Source organism: Benincasa hispida, chromosome 10 (genome assembly GCF_027475165.1).
Source record: "Benincasa hispida cultivar pf3 chromosome 10, pf3_genome.v1.1, whole genome shotgun sequence".
NCBI lineage: Eukaryota > Viridiplantae > Streptophyta > Magnoliopsida > Cucurbitales > Cucurbitaceae > Benincasa > Benincasa hispida.
The window spans coordinates 36,585,746-36,591,428 of record NC_143487.1 but is presented as its reverse complement, the minus strand read 5'-3'; the positions used below and the strand labels follow the sequence as shown (position 1 = coordinate 36,591,428).

The following is a 5,683-nucleotide window of genomic DNA, read 5'->3' as shown; positions in this document are numbered from 1 at the left end:
AGTTGGCTGGCTTGTTCGTGAGCGGGAACAAGTGCCGCACAATCGCTAAGAGAAGCTTCCGAAAGAGCGATTGTGACACTGTGCATCCCTCACTTTCTCTTTCTTTTTTCTTTTCTTCTTTTCAGTTGATTGAAAAAAAGTAATTAATATAAATAAAGAATAAATAAAAGAAAATTAAAAATCCATCATGTTTACCGGTTTCATCAACGCTTTGTGTGCAATGAATTGGAGAAATCTTCTCTCAAATGCTTCTTTTTTCTCAGTTTACAACTTTATTTGATAAAAAACTTAGATGGTTTCCACATTTTCTTTTTAAAATGAATAAAAGGGAAATTTTCAAAAGTAGAAAAATAAGGAAACTATTTACACAAAATAGAAAAATTTTGATCTTCTTTGATAGAGATCGATAGAGGTTTATCAGTGTTTTTAGTGATAAAAATGGATAGAAATCTATCACTGATTTTTGTCGATAGAAGTTTATCAGTATCCTATCAGTATTTTTTTTTTTACTATTTCTGTAAATATTTTTACATTTTTTCTCTTTGTGATTTTTTTTAAATAAAAGGAAATTATTGAAGCATGAGATTGTTGAAATAAATTATTAAAATTAATTATTTAACTAAGACTAAATTTTGTAAAATTGACTAAAATAGATCACATGTTTGAATTATCACATACCTATCGTTGAACTAAATTTTTTTATATAAATTTAGTATAATACGATGCACTTGTCTTTATGTATTCCATTCTTTTCACTGACACTAAAAATGAATTAAACTATAATAAGAACAATTTTTCACATGTCAAATTATGAATGGATAATTTAGTAGGATGTACCAAAGATATGTGAAGCTCAAGATGCATCTAAATATTTTTATTTTTAAAATTTATAGATAGTTTAAATTAAAATTATGATGTCTTGAAATTTTGCATCCATGGGTATTGGAGTGGCTGCATATTTTCTCCTATAGAAAACGACTACACCAAAATTTAAGTAAATTTGATATACATATATGTGTTTGTATATGTATACTTGCACCAACTACTCAAAAGATGTAGATAAAAGTTAAAATTTGAGTGGCTGCAATTTTTCTTCATTCAAATATAGTGATGGATTAAAATATGTATCAATGATATATCTGACCTATAGATACATTAATGACCCAGAGGTATGTTGTTTAAATCTTCTATTAAATTTATCTTGAAATATAAAAAGAATGTGTGAATATGAATATTAATTTTATCTTGATGCCCTAGATATTTGTATGTTGTTGAAAAGGTTGCTTTCTTAGTTGCCTTTAAAATTTGTGCATAATATTGAACCTTAGCTATATTCAAAAGGAGAGAAATCAAAGCGAAGCAGTGTGAGCGCAAATGGACGTTCTCTTCCTTTCTATTTTTTCTTTCTATTGTCCGTCATCTTTGCCTTCAACTTTCTTCTGCGACCTCATAGCCTAAACCTCCCACCAACCCCACCTTTTTGTCTTCCATTCATAGGCCATTTTCATCTCCTCAAACATCCTGTACATCAAACACTTCAAAACCTCTCCCAAAAATATGGCCATGTCTTCTCTCTCCGATTCGGTTCCCATCTTGTTGCAGTTGTTTCTTCTCCCTCTGCCGTGCATGAATGCTTTACAAAGAACTATATCATTCTTACGAATCGTCCTTTCACGAAAACTGCAAAGTACTTAGCATACAATCAAACCGCGATGGGGTCTCTCCTTATGGCGAACATTGGCGAAACCTCCATCGAATCAGCTCTCTTGAGATTTTCTCAACGAATCGCCTCAAATTGTTCTCGGGAATTCGAGAAGATGAAATCGAACGTTTGCTATATAAGTTATGTAGTAATTACTCTAAGTTGGAAGATGTGTTTAGAGTAGCGGAATTGGAGCCTTTGTTGCAAGATCTTACATTGAATGTTGTTATGAGAATAGTGTGTGGTAAGAAGTTTTATGAAGAAGATTATTCTAACAAGTTTAGGGAGTTGGTGATACAAATTATGGCACATGGTGGGGCAACTAATCCAGGAGACTTCATACCCTTGTGGAATTAGATTGATCCAACTGGTTTTATGAGGAGTGTCAAGAAGCTTGCAAAGACATCAGATGAATTTCTTCAACAGTTAGTTGATGAGATTAGGAATCAAAATGATGGAGGGAACACTATGATTCATCATTTACTTAGCTTGCAAAACATTGAGCCTCAATATTACAGCGATCAAACTATCAAAGGACTCATTCAAGTATATATTCTCCTCTCTCTCTCTTTTTTATTGTTAAATTATAAGTTTAATCTTTAACTTTCAAGATTTTGTGTATTTAGTCTTTAAACTTTTAAAGTGTCTAATACGTTTCAAAACATTCAATTTGTGCTAAATAGATTTCTAAAGTACTTTAGCGAGTGTCTAAATAGATTCTTAAATTTTCAATTTCATATATCCACTATGCTCATAAATGGTAAAAGTTATCTAGTAAATTCTTAAACTTTCAATTTTTGTCCATTAGATCTCTCATTTTTCTTTATATCTAATAGATTATTGACCTATATACGATATAAGACATATATTTTTAATTTCACATATCTCTATAAAATATAAACAATTTTTGAAGGTTCAAAATGAAGTTTAGTGACTACTAAGACACAAAATTGAAAGTTGAAGAACTTATTAAACACTTAAAAGTTCAAAAATCAAATAGACATCAACATGTTAGGAGTAAACTTGTAATCTATTTTTTTTTCTTTTGATATGATAATTTCTTCTCAATTTGTACTCTCAACATCTTGAAAGTGTTGTTTGAAATGGAATCTTTTGGACATTAGTGAAAAGAATGGGATGTCTTGGACTTATTAGGAATATGGGCTTATTAATATCAGCGTCTTGCATGTATAGAATCCAATATAAAAACATTTTGGACAATAAATACTTAGGCCTAGTTGAAACAAAATTCAATCTCTAGAAACATTAAAGTTTACAATATTCTAGACAAATTTCTTCTAAGAGATGTTTAGAGTATACATTGACAAAATCCTAACCAAAAGTTTAGAGTGTCAACTAGTATAAATAGGGGTAGTAATCAATAACAAATAATAACTAGTCTCTTTCTTGAATCTATATTTTGAATTACGCCTTCTTCCAACGAGTGTTTGGTTTTTGTAGGATATATTATTAGCCCAGATCGATACAACAGCTGTGACTTCGGAATAGGCACTTTCTCGATTGCTCAACAATCTAGAGGTATTAGAAAAAGCAAAAGTTGAGATAGACAGTTCAATTGGACATGAACGTCTAGTTAATGAAGCTGATTTGCCAAATTTAAGTTACCTTTAAGGAATAATCTTTGAGACTTTACGTCTTAACCCACATGTTCCTTTGCTTGTGCCACATTGTGCATTATTTGAAGAGTGTAAAATAGAAGGATATGATGTTCCATGTAATACAATTATATTGATCAATGCTTGGGCTGTTCATAGAGATTCAAGTATTTGGGAAGATGCCGCAAGCTTTAAACCTGAAAGACATGCAAGTGGGATTGAAGTTGATTATTCATATAAACTAATACCATTTGGAAGTGGGAGGAGAGCATGTCCTGGTGTAGGAATGGCTCAACGAGTGGCTGGTTTGACTCTAGCATCATCGATACAAAGCTTTGAATGGGAAAGAGTGAACAACTCATTAATTGACATGAGTGAAGGTAAAGGACTCACAATGCCTAAAGCTCAACCATTGGTAGCTAAGTGTAAACCACGTCTAATCATGAAAGTCATTTTGAACGCACGTAGCAATTGACAACATCTGAGTTAAAATGAGCATAGTTCAACTGTCATAATGTTTGTACTATCAAATTTGAAATAACTAATTTGATTCCTTTACCCCACATATTGTAAATAAATGATAATATTTGAAATTTAAATATGACCTTAAAAACTAATGACAGAATGTAATGTGACTACGAGTATACTCATTTGAAATAATGGAACAAATCGTGGTTATAGTAAAAATTATATTGTATAGCTATCAATCCCAATGTAGTTCGATTTTACTCGCATCAATCCCGAACCATTCTTTAGAGGTTATATGAATTCAAATATTACAAGAATTCATATTTAAAAGAAAAAAAGAAAAGAAAAGATAAGGATAATTGTATTGGGTAGCACGATTTATTGTCATATTTTCAAATATGTCACATAAATATATATTGAATATATAACATTCTTTAAAATTTTTGGTCTATCACTAATATACACACATATACATAGTCTGTGTGATAGACTCTTATCAGCAGTAGACCATTTTTATAGTTTATCTCTGATAGCCTTATCATGTTCTTTTTTTTTTTTTTGGAGTCTTCGAAAGATGTCTATCACTTTTAACTATTGATATGTTCATTAGTGATTTTTTTTCTACTACTGATAGACTATTATTATGTCAATTAGGAACTATTTTTAGATGTTCGTAACCGAACGTTGACCATCTAGTATTTGGACATTAAGTGTTGCTATATTGGTTATTTCGTTTTGTGAAATGTTGCTGGAGAAGAAAGGTTGTAATATGATAATAAAATGAATAAATTGAGGTATGTAAATTAGTGATTCGATTTTTGAAATATTATTTGAGGGAAGACAAAGTTTTAAGTAACTTGGGTAAGAGGCAATAAGAAATAATACCTTTTTAAAAACAAAAAAGTTGTGAAGAAAAAAAGGAAAAAAAAAAAAAAAAAAAAGAGAGATTTGGAAGCCACCAAAAAGGAAAAAAAAATCTATATTATATTAAAAGAGGGTAAGGTGGAGAATTTTTACCTTTCTATTTTGCCCTTGATTTTTAAACATATTACCATTATATACCCTCCTTTGATAGTTGGTTATAACTTATAACATCTTTTCTTTTCACAAATGATACCGTTCCCTAAATCACCTCTTTACAAAGGAGACGGAGTTGTCAAACACCTTTCTATACAAAGAGACACCATTAATCTTTTTTTTACACTCATTCACTACTTGTGTAAAATAGATAACCACCATCATATATTTGTTTTTCTACATATAATATTTTTTTTATAAAAAGTTTGACTTTCTTTTTATTTTGATTTATATTTGTTTATGAACACTTTGTTACTCTTCTTTGTCTTCTTTGATTTTCTGTATATATTTTCTTCCCTATATTTTTTTTCTCAACGACCTAGAAAAAACATTATCAAATAAAAAGTATGTAAGTCTTCATGTATTTACTTCAATTCATCAATTATGCAAAACATTCTACATTTGTTTTTTAGGAAAATTTGAGTACTTTGTTCTTTTTCTTCTTTTTTTGTTTAATTTTTTTGTATTATTGTAGTTGTTTTCTTCCCTATATTTTTTTTTCTCAAACATCTCACACAAAAGCGTTATTAAGCAAAAGTAAAAATGGTGGCCATCCTTGATAGATTTCCTTTTTTTTTTTTTTTTTTTTTGTTCTTTTAATTGACATTAGGGTTTACTTTTAGAATTTAATTTAAAGTAAGAGTTTTTTTTTGATGGGAAAAAAAGGTGAGCATGATCAGGAAATATGAGAGATGAAATTAATTTGTGAAATTTATGGAAGAGGAAAATATGAAAGAGGAGTTGAGAATATTTTGAATATTTTTTTCTAAAAAAAAACATATTCTCCTTTTTGATCGAGAAGAATGTGATTTGATAATAG

At 29.6% G+C, this 5,683-nt stretch overlaps 1 pseudogene across 1 annotated transcript; it reads left to right on the top strand.

Moving 5' to 3' along the window:
• The first annotated feature begins 1,374 nt into the window (after nucleotides 1-1,374).
• On the top strand, nucleotides 1,375-4,022 carry LOC120088687 (cytochrome P450 81Q32-like; annotated as a pseudogene). The gene is made up of 2 exons (XR_016532587.1): nucleotides 1,375-2,248; nucleotides 3,164-4,022. The product of XR_016532587.1 is annotated as a cytochrome P450 81Q32-like (transcript).
• Nucleotides 4,023-5,683: the final 1,661 nt, after the last annotated feature.